We start from the raw sequence: 21154 nt of genomic DNA, 5'->3' as shown, positions 1-21154 counted from the left end.
AGAGAAACTGAATTGATGCAGATCTGTTCTGAACTATTTTCACTTTCAGCACATCATGTAAAATGGCTACTTGCTCCATATGTTGTTTATTCTGAGATGTGAAGGATATTTTATATTAAACATCTGCCTGCATATTGCTTCCATAATCACATTCATCCAAAAAAGAATCACAAACTTCATTGAAAGTATCTTATGACCTTTAAATATACAATACAATAGTGCTTCCTTTATATTGACAATGAATCAAGAATTCAGTTTTGATATAATTTTGAGAGGGCTTATGTTGCCAGACTCCCTGGTATAGCTCATATTAGTTCAAAGAAATGTGAGTTACTGCATATAAAAAGAGCAATAAGAGATGTGAGATTTATGTCTTTATTTTCCTTTTCTACATTCAATTTTTTAAATTCATCAAATTTTTCCTTTAACTAGTGGTAATTTTTGACCTTTTTAATATTAACTTTAGTATATGCTTCAAACAACTTCCAAATAACATTTTATTTTTTTTCTCTTTTTGAAAATATTACTCATTTTTTCCTAAGTATAGCTGGCATTGTGTAGCTTTGCATTTATTGTTCATACCATATATCTTCAGGCTATGTCCTGTCTGCTGCCTTACCATCACAGAGGAGGAACTCTAAACCTGACCATGTGTCTTGGACACCCTTTGAATGAATCTTTTCTGTTAAAAACTTATAGACTGCAGTAGTTACAATGATGATTCCACCTGTATATTCCTTCAACATGCCTCAAGTCCACTCTTCTTCTGGACGTAGTGCTGTGGTTTCTTTATATATTTTTAACTAATTTTTACTATTATGTTCTTTGGAATCTGTAAATAGACAATTTCTCCTTGATAGCAGAATCCATCTATAATTTTCTTTATTATTTTATTTTATTGGCCTTTTTAGATATACATGACAGTAGAATCCATTTTGATGTAATTACACAAACATGGAATATGTCTTTTTTGAATTAGGCCCCCAGTCTTGTGTATGTACCCGATGGTGAGATTCACTATGGTGTATTCATATATGTACATAAAAAAGTTATATCAGATTCATTCCACTCTCTTTCCATCTATGATTTTCTTATATTTTTTTCATTTTTTTGTTTATTGGTTAACCTTAAATCATAATCTAAGAATGCATTTCTCACATTTTGAGGATCAAAGTAATTTTTTATCTTAAAAAATAGTAACTGGCAAACTATACTTTGCTTATCTCTCATATGTTTTCAAGAAATGAAAGACACCATGTAGGAGAAGGTTTATATGTGTCTAATAATATATTCCAAAAAAGTACAATATTTCTCATCCATATATATTGAATTCAATTTATTTTAAGTACTGAACTAAAATATACCTGACAATTCTGTTCCCATCTTTCAAAACAAAAATTTTCTCAATCTCACAAGAATTACCTTTATACAATATTTCTCAGTATTGGTTGAACAAAAAGAAAACAATAATCAAAAAATTATGAATTTTTTTAAAAGGTAGAGATCTGTAGGTTCTATTGTAACAATTAAATCAGGAGCCATAGAGATGAGACTCATGCATTTTTATTTCCTTTTCATATTGTCCCTGTGCTTTTAGAAAACAGACCTAATTATAAAAAAATAATTGTAAATGATAACAATTGTAAATGACAACTGTTAATGCCACAAGGTGAAGGATAGTCAAAGAAAAGTAGCTGGGAGGTTAGAAAAGTGTAAATGAACCTAACTCTAAAGATCGATACAGAAAAATGTAATCACACTCTTTACTATCATCCAGGAATATGGTTAAGACTTTGCCTGTCTTCCAGGTGCATGAACCTACATACTGTTATCAACCCCATGCAAAATGATGTTCCTCTTTAGCCCAGTGACATAAATGAGATATATAAATTATTTCTGAAAAATGATGTAGATAATGCCAGTCCAATTAACATTAATTCATGATATTAGAATAAATAACAGAGTCTACTGTTACCCCTCTCTATATGTTAGGTGTTATTCTCTTAGATTTGCCTTTATAATTCAACTCTTCTTTGCTCTCAGAAAATGTCTCCCATTCCAGTGATCTTCATTGACACAAAGTATAGTCAAAAGAAGTAGATGTTGTATGGTTTGATCTGTGTCAGTCTAGAAATAATACATATAATGCAGAAGATGGACAGCTACTTTATACAACAGAAGAAAATCCTTATCACTATTAGAAGACCATGTATAGTAAATTTAACCAAGGTTACCTAAAGAAGTAGCTCTTAAACTTTCATGGGAATAGGATTAATCTGGGAGTCCATCCTTTTTGATTCATAATATCTGGAGAGACATCTAAGGTAGATATGATACAAGTGTTCCTTGAACAACTATTTGTAAATCATTCTCACTTTTGTTTACAAATTACATAAACATAGGATGCATAAATGCTATGATGTTAATGTCCTTCTATAGCAAGTAAATCAGAATCATTGGGAATAGAGTCTTGATTTTTTTTGATGATCTCTGTAGGAGATTTAATATACAACAGAACAAATGACTAGAGTATGCAATGTGCAGAGTTCTCAGATCTCGTATTATTAGTGGACTCAGTTTTAATCAGAGTGCTGATTAGAAAGAGAATATAGCTTTCCCATAAATTATAAAACAATAATTGTAAATGACAAGAAGTATCTCTCTTTACTCAATTATAGTTGAATTCTGAGCAGCCAGAAGCAAAACAAGGGCAGACAAGGAATTCCATATTTTTCTTAAGCCTAGCTCTCTACATTTGCCTCTGCTAAGCCTCACATATGCTGAGGTCATCTGCTTAACCACTCTGTCATTCAAGGATGGTGGGGCGATCAGATGGATGAAAACCTCAGTTGATCATGCCATAGAGAAAAAAATGTTGTTGTTTTTTAATAATTTGGCAATTCGATCACAAAGATGGAACTAAATGTTTGATTGGGTTTTATTAGAAAGGAAGAGAGCTATAAGAAAATCAGCATCCTCTTTAAATTCCCTGTGATTTTATCAAGTTTTATACGTTGTCACATTTATTAAGCTTTTTGAAAGAGAGAACTATACATGTGTGTTTGTGATGAATGGTAGAAATTTTAGAATCACCTCAAATGTACTTTCTATGAAAATGTGGGATTATTAACAAAGCTAAGACATAGGAAAGCATACAGAGGTATGATTCCAATATGATAATATCCAACAACATTTTAATCACAACACATACAGTAAGTAGTCCTTAGAATAAAAATTCCTCTATTCGCCTTCTCAAATATCTTACATTGATATTTTTTAAACACATTATCAATATGTGAAGCCCTAGAAAAAACTGAAAAACAGGTAAGATTTCCTGTAGCACCTATTACACATCATTTTGTGCACTCATTCCATCTGTTCATAAGCAGGAGGGATTATTATTATAAAGAAACTTAAAATAGAAGCAATTCTAAAACAGTAGTAGATTGATAGGAGAACGAACTTGGTATAGGGTAATTCTTGAGTTTCACCTCAGGTCACATTCATTTATATAATGAGAGCAGATTTAGTAAAATAATTACCTTTGAAATAATTGAAAATTATTGAAGTATAAATACATGAAAAGTAGACATATGTCTAAATAGGAGGTGGAAAATATAAGTGAATATATTCAGAAGTTCTACTCTAAAGGAAAGAAGGAAAGCACAATTTGGGATAAATACTCTAAAAGGATATAAACATAGACACTGGGTTTCATTTTATTTAACATGTTAAAAATAACAGATTAAGTTTCAGTCCTGCTGGGAATAATTTATTGGAAAAAGAAACATGAAAGATATAAAAGATAGAAAGGATAAGTTATGAGTTATAAAGAATGTGATGGCAGATTTAACACAGAACCTCACTGTTCTCTATATATTCATTGTAACAGAATATGGAAAAGGACACATAGCCCCCCAAAACAGCAGAATCAACCATGAAAAAAAAAGTAAAATTACTTGACAGTGGAGAAGGAAGAAATGAAAGTGAGAGATCTGGGGAGAGAGAAAAAGGTAGGGAATAATCATTCTGAAATGGGAAAGAAAATTCATCAGAGGAATTTGGAAATTCACTATACTTAAGGTAAGAACAGCAGCCCAAAGGAGGATATGGCAGACAAAATGATATGTTACAATAAAGATGGTTTAGTATGCCTCTGCATGGTTCTGTTTTAGTATGCAATAGACTGGTGATCTACAGCAATGGTTTTCAACTGCACTGAGTTTTCTCCCTATTCCACAGGGACATTGGGCCACATTTGGACACATTTTTGTTACAGAAGCCAGGAGAGTCCTACTGGCATTCTGTAGACTGAAGCCAAGAGTTCTACTTGTGAAGCCAGATTTAAAATTAGGTAGTCAGTGTAGTTAGGTAAATCGGGTCTAATATCGAGTGAAATCTAAAATGGAGGCCGTGTGGAGAATGACTCGGGAAAACACAGGACAACTCATGGAATGTTAATGAAGTCCCAAAAGGCCCTAGGCCAAAGTCCACCTCAAAGAAATGTTAATGAACAGCCCCCATCAAAAAGGTGCTGACTCAGAAGTCCTTCCTGACCAGATTACTTTTTGGCCCACCTGTGTCCCACCCCTCGGGCCTTCCAACCCACATTCCATCACCAAACCTATAAAAGGGGAACACATTTGCCCGCCAACTGGATTCCACCTCTTGGGTCCCCTTCTTCCTCCGGGAGAAGTCTTTTCTGCTGTCCTTTAATAAACTTCTAATTTCTACTCTGACCTTGCCTCGGCGTGCTCTCTGGTGTTATTCTTCAACATTGGGGAAGCAAGGACTCGTCACCGGTCAACAGCGGTAACACTTGCTATCCTACTATCTTCATGAAACCCCCTGAGCCCGACCACAGAGTATGTTTCAAACTATCAATCATGATAAAACTGAGAAATATGAACATAAATGCAGCAGTCTGGCTGGGCACAAAATCACGAGCCACTCAAGCAGGAACAAACTTTATTTTTGAAACTGCCGCCAATGTCCGGTACGCGCCCGGGAAGATTTTTGGATCCACCCACTCGGCCTCCTCCCGGACCAACAGAGAGAGCTCCTCCCCCGGAACTCCCTCCTACTGTACTTCCCCAACCAATGGGAACTCTCCAGGAGTCCCGTAGCTGGCCTAGGTGAACAGCAGGAGTCCAATATCCATATGAATGCAAATCTTAACATAATCATATCATCTCAATGGCTAGCTGGTGTCACCTTTCACCAAAAATGCCATGCATCATATACTTGGCTCTTAGCACATAAACTTAAAGATGACTATAAAATTTGAATTTTGGGCTAAAATTTTAGTTAAAGAACTTTTTATCTTTAATGGAGATTTTGATTGCTTTCCAAACTCATTAGTCATGAAGCACTTTTATGATCTTAGCCAAATATTTTCTATACTCATTTCAATGGTCTCAAAAACCTGGAGAAAAACAATTTTTTAACAAAACAATGTTAATAAATATAACTTGTTGAATCATCTTCTGCTTTCTCATTCACATATCTTCCAAAACAGTTCACTTTTTGATAATGGAGGTCTGTGCCTTGGACACAAAAGCATTCCTATGACAATGACTATTACCATACTTTGGCAGTGATACAAAGGCCTCCAGGAAGAGCAGAAAAATATGTGTTGAAACATTTTTGCAATGCCAAGAGCTAGGGAGAAAGTGTTGCAAATTATGTTACAAATGTTTTTCCTTAGAAGTCTAAATACAAGTCCCTGTAATACAATGCTAGTATTTTGGTAAACATTCCTTAGAGTCAGATATTATCTACTGCAATTGGCAAAGGACCTATAATTCATCTTTGGCTTTTAGCAGGAAGTCATGGCTATGAGTTAGCCATGAGCTAAGCACAAACGGAATGAAAATTTGCAGACCTGTTGTGCAGAGCAAACAGTTAAGGCATATTCTGAGGGGAATACACAAAATATCCAGAGTCTGAGCTCTGTATGTAGGGAACATATGTTTTCTGGTAAGTGGGACAGTAGTTTGAATTTAAAAATAGAAACAAAAACTTTGACTCAAAATGATATGCTAAGGATATCTTATTAATAATAGTAATTAAATTATGTTTCCTGAATCATTTGTTTTAATTTAAAATCACAATAATCATATTCAAGGGAACTGAAGATTTAATGATTTTGTCTTTCAGCATGTATGTATAAATTTTGGTATGCAATAGTGTACCAGAACTTGTTCCTGTTATCTTGTTATTTTACCCAGATACCAATAAATTTATCTAATGTAACACCTATTAAAATTTAGTTGAATTTCTTTTGACATGTGAGCCATAATATGCATTCATTAAAGGTTCATGAATGTCTGAAGAAACTAGAAAATGAAGGGTTTGAAGACAAAATATATTTAGAAGTCCCTAATAATAAAAAGTCATAGTATCAGTGTAACTATAGATACAGATCAATAAATCAGAATAGAAAACTCAGAGATAGACTGATATACAAGATAGAAAAAAATACTAATATAAACTAAAAACATTGTTGTCAATGGAGAAAACAGACATCATTTTGTGATGATATTGGGAAAACTGCAAACTCTCACTGAAAAGGAAAATTGGATCTTGAATTAATAGTACATATAAAGAAACTTTATATGACTAATACTTAAGTATAAAGAGTAAAAAATAAACACAAGAATATGTAGAAATAGTTTTTGACTTCCAATATGGACCAAGTTAAGTAAAAGCAAAATTTATGAAACCAAAATTTGATTATTCAATTATGTGAAAATTATTTTTTTATTTATCACAAAATTGGATAGAAAAATATATTTTCAAATTTAAAGTTAACAAGAGAAGTTCATTTATGAGAACTAATAAAAATAACAAGAAGAAAAAAGGCAACTCTAGTAGAAAAATGGGAAAAGGGGACAACTTCTGTAAAAGAAAATCAACAAAATTAATGAATAAATATGAGGATGATCAAAAGCATCAGTAATGTGAAAATGTAAATTTGAATATTTTTGAACAGAACATCTATTAGATTGATAAAACTGGTAGACTGGATAATGCCAAATCTTGGCAGGAATGTTGGGAGGGAAAGCCTGCTGTGATGTGTCTCTTTGGTGAGAGTAGCCACCTTGGAGAACAAGTCAGCCATATGCATTTGAATTATAAGCAAAATCCAAAAACAAACAATTCTAATCCTGAGTGAATGTACCAAATAAATTCTTGCATATTTCTTTAAGGGAAACATGCACAAGGGTATGCTATTTAAGTGAACTTCAATTATATGCAGTCAAAATTATGCATGTTGTAAAGAGTTTAGACAAATGAAAAGACAAAAAGTAAGTCTATTAGAATACTTGTGTGGTAATGGTGGAGGACAGAATTTTCAGGGATGTAAAATATGAGAACATAAAGAAATAAATGGATTAGTCATCTTCAAAAACTGGTTAGGAGCAGAAATGCAAAGATCTAAAATATTATCTTTTAATGCAATTTGATGTCAATAATGTTTACAAAGATGAACCAAGAAATCCTAAATTACACATAATAGTTAGATATATTTAAATAACTAAAAAGTACATGTAGTAAGCAAGAACAGTTGAATTAAAATCGCATAGGTGCTGGAGAAGCTTAAGACTCATTAATTTTATACATACACACACACAATTTTTAGTCATGTGAACATCTCAATTTTGTAGATTTTATTTCAGCAAATTTGATTTAACATAGTAAATTAATTAGAGCCTAGTGTTGTTAAAGACTACCATATCACAAATAAATAAATAAATAAATAGAATAGAATAAATTTACCTTAGCAGCTCTAAGTTGCTTTGTTGAAATTTGATAAATAATTAATAAATATTTGTTGAGGACCTAGTCTGTGCCATACATATTTTTAGGTGTTTACATCACAGCCATGTATAACAAAACATGATTACAGCTGTATTATCAAAAGTAGAAACCTAAGTGAAGTAAAACGTTAATGTAAGGATAAAGTTAACAAGGGAAATAGCTGCCTTAACCTGAAATGTAGTACCTATAAACAAACAAATATAATGGAAAAATATTACAGATGCTTTGTGTAAAACCAGAAAATAATATTCCATAAGAATAACTAACTTTAAAAAGTGTCTTGGAGATACTAACTAGTATAACCATTAAGGTAAAAGTAATTAGATGTGTAAGGATCATGGGAAAAAAATGAATATATCTTTCATTATTTGAAGATCCTATGATTTTTCTCATAAAACACTCAAGAGCACCTACAGATAACATTTTAGGGATGAGTATAATAAATTTTGGGTTTTACATGCAAATAGTAATAGAATTTCTGTACTTTAGAGTAACCAATTAGAAAATGTGACTTTTGGATAGATACCACTCACAATAGCAAGAAAATCTACAAGGTCTCCAGAAATAAATCTAACAATTTATTAGACATTAATAGAAACATTATGAAACATTATTAAAGCACAAATAAAACCTGAAAAAATAAGAGCACATCATGTTTGTGGATTGGAATATTCTATATTAGAAATGATTGTCTATTTCCTTAAAATTAGCATACTGTAATTTCATTAAAATTTCCAATAGAATTTTTAACAAACTCAATAGACTGATTCTAAAATCCGTAAGATAAAATTAAAACATAACAGCAGTCTAGAAAATTGTGAAAATTTTAGAAAAATTGGGAAAAATGCCTTTTAAATCCTAAATTCTTAGTAACTGTAAGATACATAGTAACTGTAAGATAACTTCATAAGATACAGTGGTATTTTAAAAGGGATTGACAAAAATCAAAGAAACAAAATAGTCAAAAAGCAGATTTAAATATATACGGAACATTTCCTATTTGATTGGGTAGACAATAAAATTAGAAGTGCTAGGAGGATCTATTAATTACATGGTTTGGGTAATTGTTTTCTCAACAGAAAATAAAATAATGTCGGCATTTCTCTCACCCTCTACCCACTTCTTCTCTCCTCTCTCCTCCCTCTGTACCTCTCTCTTCTCTTTCTCTACCTTTAATGCTTAATTGCGGAAACCAAACATAAAATACTTTTAAAACAATCTAAAACAAATGTAGCAAAACATCTTATTTCTTCAGGATTGTCAGGAATTTCTAAAGACATAAAAGGCAGAGTAAAATGATGAGAGATAAGCACATTAATATTCAGATTCAAATATATTTTAGAAAAAAAAAAAAAAAAAACAGAAGACTTAGCTTTATTCTGTTGTTACAAAGTATGGCTGCCATGAAAATATGTCTCTTATATGGTAAACAGCAGGAAGTCTAATTGACCAAACCTCAGGCACTGTGCCCTGAAATCTGTCACCCAGTTCATGATGAAACTGTACTTAATGCTGGCATTTTCAGCTAATGGCTGATTGCAGCAGGATTCTAGACCCAACACATTCCTGGAGACAGTGGACTCTACTGAGAAGTTATTTGGCTGAGTACACCCCATTGCCCTTGCAAAAACCTTCTTAGAATTGTTGTATAATCTAAAAATTTTCTAACTTTCCTCTTGTCTTCTGACCTCCTCTGACACTTGTCGATTAGACTTTCATCCTGGGTCTCCCAACCACTTTTGTCTCTGTATCAGTTTTCCTTACAGGTATTTCACTCTGTTGAACAGCCTATCTGACCTGTGCACTTATCAGAGGATGTGAATTATCTCTCAATGGCAAGCACCAAGAAATGCAAAGAGAAGTACAGGAAGAACTAAAAACATTTAATTTATCACCAACCCTATAAGATGTAAATAGGAAACAAAGGTGTGCAAGATTTAGATCATGAAAAAAAAAGATATGGTTTGCATATTCATGGAAGAAAACCAGCTCAAAGTAAGATGAGCAGCTATATCAGCAGGTGAGGAAATTTTTAAGGGGCTAATTAGTAAATATTTTAGTCTCCTTAGGCAAAGTGACAAAACTGAGGTTATTAAACAGGCATTTCTGAAGCCGTTTAAAATGAAATTTTTTTAGAAATGTAGAAAGTATTCTTAGTTCCAGGCCCTTAAAAACAACAAAAACCAGACCAGTGACCAGATGTGGTCCCTAGGCAGTAGTCAGTTTACTCTTTTGTTTGTGTGTGGGGGCCCTCTGGGATTGAACTCAGGGCCTTCTGCATGAGAGGCAAGCACTTTACCAACTGAGCTATATCCCCAGCAATAGTTAGCTTACTCTTACAATTGCTTTATTAGACAATAGTTGCACTGCTTGTGGAATCACTGTTTTAGAGGCAAAGTGTGTCTCATTTCACTTGCAATTTTATAATGAGATTCAAACCAACATTAAAGAGTGGCATATTTGTTTTCTGTAGGATAGTCCCCAGGCATGACCAAAGCCTGCCTGGCTCCCTGTCTGTGCTATTGACCTAGATTATTGCAAGGGTCAGAGAGTACAGTTTATAAAAATGGTGTGCAAAAGCTTGCTTGTGAAAAAAAAATAAAATAATTTGCTTGTATACCCCTAAAAGAAATTTGAAAGACTGTTTCCTTTTTTACTTATAACCATAATTCTATTGAGTGTGTAGTTCATGCTTTTAATAACATTTTGAAGGTGTTTATTTGGTTTATTCAATTTATGAAAAAATGCATGTCTAGTACTTTAAATGACAAAGAAAATCATATCTTTTTTTCAAATTCATACTTCTTTTATATTAGAAACAAATTAATTTCTTTTTATTTTAAGTATCATGTTCAGGATCATTGCCATGAAACCCATCTCAGTTTGATTTTTAATTTTATGTGATAGATCAATAAAACCTAAGAAGATAGATATGTGTGGGAGCTGAGCAGATGCATAGATAATTGGCTAGATAGTTGGACAGGTGGATAGATTAGTAGAGAAGATGGTTGGTTTGTTGAATGTTCCCTTTGTTTGGTACCATTGAAATTTTTATACCCTGGGAATATGCCACAATAAGATTTGGGAGGGTTGGTGAGTTACCATTTTCTTGTGTAAAGTCATAACAGGAGGTTCTGAAAAGAGATGGAATTGGAAAAGTCATAAAGAATATCTGCTAATTCAGATTAGTTTTGGAAAAGGTACATATGAAATTTGAAAATGTGGAAGATATGATCCTCAATCCTATCTATATCCAGGTACCCTACACCCCAAAATGTAGTTCATTACATCCACAGTTACATATACACTCATTTAAAGACAACTGGTGTAAGACTTTTCATACTCCAGTCATAATAATAATATGTGAACATAAGAAGGATTATTTTTTAATAGTTTCAATCAATATACAGGCTAAACTTACAGATATAGAAAATGATGCTGCACACCTGCTTTTACTTTACCTATTCTAGTTGCTGTTCTGTCAGTAGTAGGATGCCCTCATAGTTTTACTTTCTCTTCTGTCAGTCTTTCTAGACTGGGCCTTACACCAGGAGTCAGCAGAGCTCACTCCATTGGCAAAGTCTGTGATTTATAGTAACAGCAACTGGTCAATTTTTTCTCTCTATTACTTAAGGGCTTTACAAAGAAAGAAGAAAGAATCTACCCTGAGTCAAGGATTAGACATTCAAATACGAAGTTAAATTAAGATATTTTTGAAATACATTTTTACAAAGGATATCACTGAAAGCATAATGATGCTTTCTTTAGATGTAATACAAGTTATAATACATTGTTCAAAAATGAAATTAGTTATTTATCACCTGGATTATGTTGCACATAATAAAAAACAGGATGCTTTTCTTGAGTTGTATTAAACATTATATAGCAGCCAAATTCCTCTGAACCTATAAATAATTCTACCAAGTGAATTTTCTAATGAAATAAGCAGGTTTTCAAAACCCTAAAGCCTGAGATGAAAATTAATAAGAAAAACATTGCCATTGGAACTACCAGCAAAATATATTTATAGAATTTATCATGAAAATGTGATAGGACATGCATAAAGGACTTCCCAGTTTCATCTTTAACACAGTCCTAAAAAGAATAGATACTTCAACAAGGTGCAATTTAGGGAGCCTTCAGAACAAATGCAACAGTTAACTACTCCTAGTTATAGGACAAACATGAATTGATGTTTAGCAGTCCACAGAAATCAGTAGTCAATGTTTTTATATCTTTCTCTTGAAAATACATTGATTTCTCAGGACACAATCAAACACACACACATGGGTATATGCAATTGCTTTGTTTAACAGAAATGATCTAATCTCCTCTGTTTACTAAGCATTGCATACAGGCTATGGCATCCTTAAGTACCCATTTTGTGTGCACATTTGTTCACATACACTTAGAAAATATGGTTTTGTTATTTTACCTAAATGAATTAAGGTTAATGTGTATTCTAATTAAAGGATAGCTTAGAAACAAATTCCTAGCCGAAAACAGCTATTTTTACCTTTGTGTGTTCTAAAATGCATGCCTGAATGGTTTACTGAGATATAAAAGTACATAAAAGCTTTATTAGTGTTTTATTAAAGGACTACATGCATAAAAAGTAAGTGACTTCCCTGGTGCTTCTCTATAAATAAAACTGATCACCCTGGTAATAAATGATCTTCACATCTTTGCAGTCTTGCTTCTTAATCTTTGATCACAATAAAAGTACATTACATGCATGTACAAATATGCCACATTGAAACCTAGTATTCTGTATAATTAATGTGCCAATAAAAATGTTTAAAAAGACTTGGCATTACATTGAAATCAGAACAACAGATTCCAGTCCAATCTCTGACCGTAAAACACCTTGTCCATTTAATGGAATACTTCCACAAGAGATCCTGTAGTTATGATCCCTTTAAAGTTTTCTACTCCTGATAGAACATGGATCGCTGGAAATTGTGCATTTTGGAATATTTCCCGGACCTGGCAATGCCTGGGGAAAGGTTATTTGGAATGGGGCTTCTCTGGAGACCTGATACATCAATTTGCATGTGACACATGAAACAAAGCTGCACAGAATATACACACATTCAGACACACACACACACACACACACACACACACAAAAGTCAACTAGAAATTAACTAGAAATGGAAAATAAATTTCCATAGAAAGACCCCACAATTCAATGATGTGCTTTCAAGGCATGTTTAAATCTTACAATTTTAACGCGATTGCTTTATTAGACAATAGTTGAATTGCTTGTGGAATCACTGTTTCAGAGGCAAAGTGTGTCTCATTTCACTTGCAATTTTATAATGAGATTCAAACCAACATTAAAGAGTGGCATATTTGTTTTCTGAAGGATATTCCCCAGGCATGACCAAAGCCTGCCTGGCTCCCTGTCTGTGCCATTGTTTGCACATTTTGTAAATATCACTTGAGTTTTTCTGTATCCTATCCTAAATTCCCAAATTCCAAATGACCTCCCAAATCTACCACACAGCAAATGTCACTTTAATATCTTGAAAGAAACCATTTTTAAATTAAATGTATATGTATATACACACATATATGTACACATATATCTGTCTTCAACAAAGGTCACCTATGTACCATCTTTACAAAGAGAAGACATTTCTACTGTCTATCCTATCTCCATTTTGATTGTGGACTGCCTGCTGCCTACTTTGCATTCCGTTCTCTAAAAGGCTTATTAATGGGGTCTAGAGGGAGGCTGTCAGAAATGGCAGACTGAATCAAGGGATTTTCCTTCAACATCCAAATGACACACTGAAGCTAGAGAATTAAACAGATGACTAACCAGTGCCCTTTTGTTTGAAGATGAAGGTGGGATTGCCAACGTGCACACCAGAAACTGACATTTGGGTGGATTAAACCGTCCTGCTATTGTACTGCTAGTTTATAATCACTACTGCTTTCTTGATCTCAAGTGCCTCAGCAAAAGCCTTCTCAGTTCTTAGAGTCATGTTTGTAGAAACCCTCAGCTGAGCTTTTGCAGTAAACATTTATCCACCAAGAAGCAGTGTTCTGACACTAACTGAGAAGAAGCGTTGGCTTCTAGGTATTTAATTAAAACATTAAGGGAAAAGCTTTCATGTCAACATTCACAAGTACTTTCCTATAGCTGAGGGTTGCTATAATTGAGTTTCCCTGCAAATTCATCCCTCCCCTTCCCAGCCTTCTCTGAGAGCTGCAATAGCTTGAGGTTCACTTTGCTTCATGCTGTTAGTTGTGGCTTTGAGTCTTTGCCCCATGCTGTCACTCTCCCGATTCTCTCAATCTGGTTGTTAGCTTTAATTTCTAAAATCAAGATTGGATGGCAACAAGGGGCTTTAATGAAGAGTGAAAAAGTCATTTGTTAAACAGCATTAAGAATTCTTATTTGCACTGCTGTATAATGTGGTCAAGCCAAATGCTTTCTGCTTTTATGAATCATCCAATTTCCTTTACCACATAATTAATGTTAATAAGGAGGAGGCATTATATAGGAACTAAATATGTCATAATAGATGTTGGCTCTGGTTTAGGTTCCTGGGGCATCACCATTTTCATTGTGAGGCACTGAGAGAACTATAAATTGTAAGGAAGGACATGAAGAACAAATCCCATATGGTCATTTGATTGTTGACAAAGTTCGTATAATAGAAGTACTTACTTTTCTTTAAAAGTTGCCTTTTTCAATGGAAAGACAGCAAAAGACTTTTAGTAATGCTATTTAGTGCACCTTCTTGAATAGCAGCATTTGTAAAAGAATGTTTTTAAACTACCCTGTACCGTGGACCATTGAATGTAATAAAGGGATATTACCCATGCAATTCTCTTTAATGTATCAAGTCAATTGAGAGAAGCCTTATTCTACTTTCATAAAATGTGAAGGTATAGATTTGACAAATATCTTAAGCCAATAAAGATGGCTGCAACCAAGTGTTCCAAGAAAGATATAGAAGTATTTACAACATCTCTGTTAAATTCATTTCCATATGAAACAAAATTAATTCATTTATGGGATTCAGCATGTTCCAATGAGTTCATTTCCTTTAATGACAACATGACTACATTTTACTTCAACTTTTTAATGTAGAAAAGTCAAATCTACCTACCCAATGTGAAAAACATGTCAATTCAACAAATACTTCTGGAGGGCTTTATTAAATAGCTAATACTGTACTAAGAAGTGGGATTACATTACTATATATACATACATACGTATACACATATGTATAATACAAACACACATATGTATGTATACACATACACAGTACTCACCTGATGGGAATTTTTCACAAAGAGAAATTTTTAATTTAAATGAAAATGTAGGCTATGCATAAATGCTAAATAAAGCAAAGTAGTCAACTAAATAGCATAACATTACATTAACTATAATATAGCTACAGGGGCATGCCAGTCTGTACATCTCTTAAGTTTCCTCAATGTCTTTTACAAAATCTGAAGTATAAATAAGAATCAAGTCTGCCTTGACCACAGTCACACTCTGACTGGCTTTTCTCCTCATATTTGAGTCCTGCCTTAATAAACTGCAATTTATTGGAGTTCTGAAATTTCTTTCCTGTGCCCTTCTACCCATTTGGATGTCTGTTTATTGCTCACTGATGCCATTTGCTGGTTGAATGTCAATCCTACCTGACGTACTACCAATAAAAGCCTCTAATGAGAATGACCTACTCCCCTTAATATATGGAGGGTTTTTTGATTATTTGGTCCATCATACTGTCAAGTTATTGGAAAGGGGAACACTATTGCATACTCCCTCTAAAATATTCTCCCTTGGTGTTTTCTACCTAAGACATGAGAAAGGACTGTTTTGGATAAAAAATAGGTTCAGTCAGAGCACTTCACTTATTCTGTCTTCTGGAAAAGTCACTTTCACTGTAGCTTACCTACTTCAAAACTGCATTTGCTTATTAACCACTATTCCTGACATTATTCCCATTGTATAGCTCCGCATCTGAACTTACTTAATTTGGGGTTACTAAATCATCCCTTTGGAAATTTTAGTGCAATTCATCAAATACTTATTGAATACCTACTTATGCAGGCACCATGTTAAACACTAGGAATATATAATAAAAACACTGCCCCTGATTCTGTGAAAGTTATCTAATGAACTGTAGCTCTGTCACTACCTCAACTCTGAAAATAACTCACTATCTACTCTCTTGATCACCACATCCATTATCCCTCCCACTACTATATAGCAAATCCACACATTCACCAGTAAACTACTAAAATTCAATTTCTAGTAAGATATTCTCAGACTCCCAATTTGCCTTGAGTTTCCCAAGACCAATTCCCTGTGCTAGCACACCGAAGATCACAATTCATTTTACCTATCTATTGTACATGATATTAATAAATTATGAATGTGGCACATAGGATGAATACAACATAATCACCTGATCTGTTGAATACAACATGATCACCTGAACTGTTTATACACATTTAGAGCACCAAATGAGGAATGTTTTTTCTTTCCTCTTCCTGACACCAATTCTCTGCAGACATCAACTTTTTTGCCCAAATTTTCAATTCAATTCTGACAGTACTTAGCTGGAGTTAGCATCAGATCCCACAAATTTAGGTCTTAGTCTCACAAGACTACCCCAGTTTTAGATGCTAATGGTAAACCCAGGCCAGCCTGTACTTCTAACCAAACAGGTATACATCTGGGGCTCTAATGACATTCTCCTGATGTTTGACAATTTACTAGAAGAAGTCACCAAACTCATAAAGTCACTTTTCTTACTATTATTGGTCAATTATAGAGGATACAACTAGGGAATGCCATACCCTTTTCATGTATATCCCCATACTTGCACATCAATGTGTTAACCAAGTTGGAAACCTTCTGAGCTCCATTGTTTGGAGATTTTTGAGGATATCTCATACTTTAGGAATGATTGATTATATCATTGGCTATTGTGCATTAGCCCCCTCTAGCCCCTCTCTCCTCACATAGGGTGGGAATTAGGATGAAAATTTAGCTCTCTTATCATTTTTTGGTCATTCTGATGACCAATCCACATCTTGAATCTACAATCATTTCACTAGAATACAAAAGACACTCATAACTCTAGATATTCTCAGGTTTTTAGGACTTTTATGTTAGGAACTTGGGACAAAGAATAAACGTTTACTTTTCATTATATCACACCATCTTAAACTAACCAATTTTTAAACTCCTGTGCAATCCAGGAATGAACTACTCAAAGGTCCCTGACTGACAAGGGAAATAGGGCTTAAAATATAGTCTGTATTCTGCTCCTCAGTATATTCCTAGCTTATAACTGCATCTGACCAGACAAGGCATTTTTAAAAAATTTATCTATGTTAACTTTAAAAATAAATTTTCCAAAGGGACCATAAAAACAAACTGTACACCAAGCCTAATGACTACAATTTAATTCTTTAACATTCTTTTTTTTTAAATACTTTTTTAGTTCTCAATGGACCTTTATTATTTAATTTATTTATATGTGGTACTGAGAATCAAACCCAGTGCCTCACACATGCTAGGCAAGTGCCCCACCACTGAGCCACAGCTCCAGACCCTCTTTAACATTCTTAATAGTAAAACCTCCCCCCAATATTTTCTGTCTCCATTTCCTCACTGCTTATTAATTCCTAACCCAATTCTATCTGAGTATTGGGCCTGTCACTTCACCAAAATTGTAGGATCACCATTGATCTTCAGGTCGCATGATTTAATGGACACTTTTCTAGATGTAACTAACCTAAAATCATCATCATTGGGCACAGTTGGCCTGTCCCTCAAAAATGTTTGCCTCGCTGATCTGAGTAGCCACATTTTCCTGGTTTTTCTTTCTACCTCTCTGGATACCTTTTCCCAGTCTCCTCTGTGGCTACTTTCCACAGATTTAGTAGTCCATCTTAAGAGCTCTCCATAAGTAATATCATGAAGTTATGCAGGTTTTAATTAACATTCTATATTTTCAAAGTTCCTAAATTTATCACTCTAGGCAAGGCTTCTCCTCTGAGATCCAGTCTTCTAATTCAACTCTCTAAGGACATAGTAAATGAAGAACCTTCTTGACTTCTAGGATTGTTAGTGTGATACTCTAACTGAACAGTCCCCATTTCTTCAGAGTTGATACTTTGTAAGATTTCAAAGATATTAGCAAGATATTTTTGTAGGAACTGGAGAGGACTATACTGAATTAAATTATCTTTTACTTTCAGATTTGCACTTTTTTCCCATCGCTTTAATTATATTTTAGACAAGTTATATGGCAATTACATCAAATTCCTGTAAGGACCCATACCACCACCCCTTCTGTCCCTATGATTTACTTATTCATGCTCCTTTTGCCCTTGGCTCTGCTGCTATCCTGATATTTCTGCTTACAGTTAAAAGTAAAAAGCAATTCCAGATTACAGCAAACTCAGTGCCCATTCTCTATAACTTGGTCTCTACTAAAGGAAGAAAAGGGGGGAAAAGCATGAAGGACCATCAAAGCTTGAGATCAGGCACTGCCAGAAACCCTGCTTGTGTTTCAAAACACTCCTGGAGTTGTTCCTGACTGATAGACCTTCACTGGCTTGGAGAAGAACAGGAAAGCCTATTTCATAAACACCACAGTGTTTGAATTTCTAGAGGGTACCCAGGCCAAGAACACAGTCCTGCAGTGTCACCACACTCTCATTGCTACAGTATTCATTGTCCCAGCCCTTACTCACAAGGGAAGGGGTCTCATCCTAGGCTTTATTCAGAGAGACTGGGGTGACAGTGTAACAGCACACCCACTCACCAATTCAACATCCCTCTGAGGAGGAGATTCAGCTTCAGGAAGCACATCTGTAATTATCTCACAGATTTTGGTCTCAGGGAAGGTTGCTTCTACTGTATGGACTTCAGAACTGCTGTTCTTAGGCTGCTCAGGACTACTTCACACAGCTGGTAGGCTAAGGTAGTCTGCATTTTTAGAGTGGGTGGAGGAACAATCTTGCTCTGCAGAGGAGGTGGCTGTTGCTGTAAATTGATTCTAACTTTCTGAGGTGGAGGCTGTTGCATGGCCTGAAGTGGAGGAGGCTGCTGCAGAATGGTAGCTTCCTGCTGAATTGGGGCGGGGGTGAGGAATCTGTTGTGAAGAAGGGGACTGTATTCATGGTGGAGGCAGTTGCATAGAAGGAGGAGCTGCAGCTGCTACCTGCAATGCTGACCAAGTGACAATCCGGGCTTAATTTCTGGGTTGAATAGAAGCTGTATTACTTTGGCCTATCTGGAATTACCCAGGAGGTCACCACTGTGGCCGAGATAAGAGTGACCATCTCTCCTTCAGACATGGTGATAGAAGAGGGCAACATCTGTTTGGTAATAATCAACATGGTCACATTGGGCGGGCCCCCAGCCCCAGGAGAAGCATGGTTTGCCACATAGGATGAAAAAGTGGAGTTAACAACAAAGCAAGGTGACAGGGCAGGGGACTCTGTTGAGTCAGTAGCCACAGGAGGTGGCAAAAGAGTTTGTGATGGTGACACTGGATCCAATTCCACTGTTTCTAAAGTGGCACACTTGATTATCTTTATGAGCATCCAGAGCCTTCAGATACTCTTTCTCGGCAGCTTGTTTTCCTCTTATAGACCTGTTTTTGCTCCTCTCCAAGACTGTCCCACAAGGAAGCCACAATCTTTGAAACCTTTTCAAAAGTGGCATTATTATTCTGTCTCTTGATGGCAGCCTGTGTATCATGAAAAAAAAAAAAAAAAACTTGCTGAAACTGGTTTCCGAGATTCATAATGATCTTTCTTTTTGCTTTGCTTTGGGGCCTTCTGCTTTTTCCCTGTCTTCATTATTACTGTCTTGTGGCTGGGAAGTTGCCTCTGGAAATCCTTAACACCATCCAGATGAAGTGAACTATTAGGTGAAAGGGTGGTTGAAAGACAATCCTCAGGTGACTGGGCAGGTGGCAAGATGCTGCTACCCCTAAGCTCAAACCATGTTGAGAACTCAGTTTTGACTGATCCATGGTGGACAACTGACTATGCCCTCTCAAGCCAGAGGTCATATCTGTCATTGATAAATCAATTGTAACAGGAAGGTTGGCACCATACTGAGTTCCTATAGAATGGCTCCAAGTCCATGGCCAAGACCCCACTCAGGAACTCCCTGCCCTACTCCATCAAGTCATGGGTCATGCCCACAGGTATGCCCAATGTCTGGACCCCATACTGAGCTGAAAAAAACTGCTGTCCTGTGAGGAGGAAAGATCTTCTAGGCCAACAAAGTGGCCAACCATATCTGAGACAATTAGTGAAGGAACATAATCCAAGGAGATAGAATTTCTCATCACCCAAGCTTGGTGCATGGAATGTCTTGGCCCCTGACAGTAAGGGGTGCATGGGCCCTGTGATCCTCAGATACTTGTCATTTCCTCCTGGAAACAACATTTTAACATACAGCTACTACAACTGCTTTCAGATTTATACTTTATTTTTATTATTCATCTGATCTTTACAAGTGTTTTCAGTGTAGTTAACTTTCTGTATTTCACTTCTATACCACACACAAATACACACACACACACACACACACACACCACAATGGAATATTATTTGGCTGTAAAAAGTACAAGATCTTGTAATAACATGAATGTACCTGGAGGACATTATTCTAAGTGAAAAAACACAGAAACAGAAAGAAAAACAATGCATAATTTTACTTATATGCAAAATCCAAACAAAAAAATGGTCAAGTATGCAGAGTTAAATAATAAAACATTGGTCACATGGGTCAAGGATGAGGGGTAAGGTAGGGATATAGGAAGATGTAATACAAAAGATAAAAAGTAGCAGATATATAAGATGAATAAGTCTAGAGATCTAAAGTACACCATACGGAATATAGCTAATGAAATTGTATCATAGGTATTTTTGTTTTAAAAAGAAAATTCTTTCCTACAAGTCCAAGAGGTCATGGAAAGTTTGTCATTCATGTCTGTTTTCTTTATGTTCTACAATACCAGAATAGTGATGTTCAAATGGTGACAAACATCAGAAATCCTCTGAAACTGAAAAAAAGGAATCTGATCTCATGCTCAGAAACTCAGATGGAATAAATTTGGAGTGGCACCCAAGCATAGGTAATTTTTTATTTTATTAGCTAATTTTGGGGATACAGGTATGATTGCCAAAAACTGAGTTAGAACAGAATATACTCTCCTATATATATTTTAAATATATATAAACTTTTAAAAGTTTGCCCTTCTTCCAAAGTTTGAAACATCTGTTGATGAACTTAAATGAAGTCCATAAACTTTGGTTATAT

At 34.8% G+C, this 21154-nt stretch overlaps 1 pseudogene; it reads right to left on the bottom strand.

Annotated features, from left to right (window-relative positions):
- Positions 1-18449: 18449 nt before the first annotated feature.
- Positions 18450-20277, bottom strand: LOC114106029 (TOX high mobility group box family member 4 pseudogene; annotated as a pseudogene).
- Between the last annotated feature and the right edge of the window lie 877 nt (positions 20278-21154).

This window comes from Marmota flaviventris, chromosome 1 (genome assembly GCF_047511675.1).
Source record: "Marmota flaviventris isolate mMarFla1 chromosome 1, mMarFla1.hap1, whole genome shotgun sequence".
NCBI lineage: Eukaryota > Metazoa > Chordata > Mammalia > Rodentia > Sciuridae > Marmota > Marmota flaviventris.
This window is presented reverse-complemented; position numbering and strand designations above follow the sequence as displayed.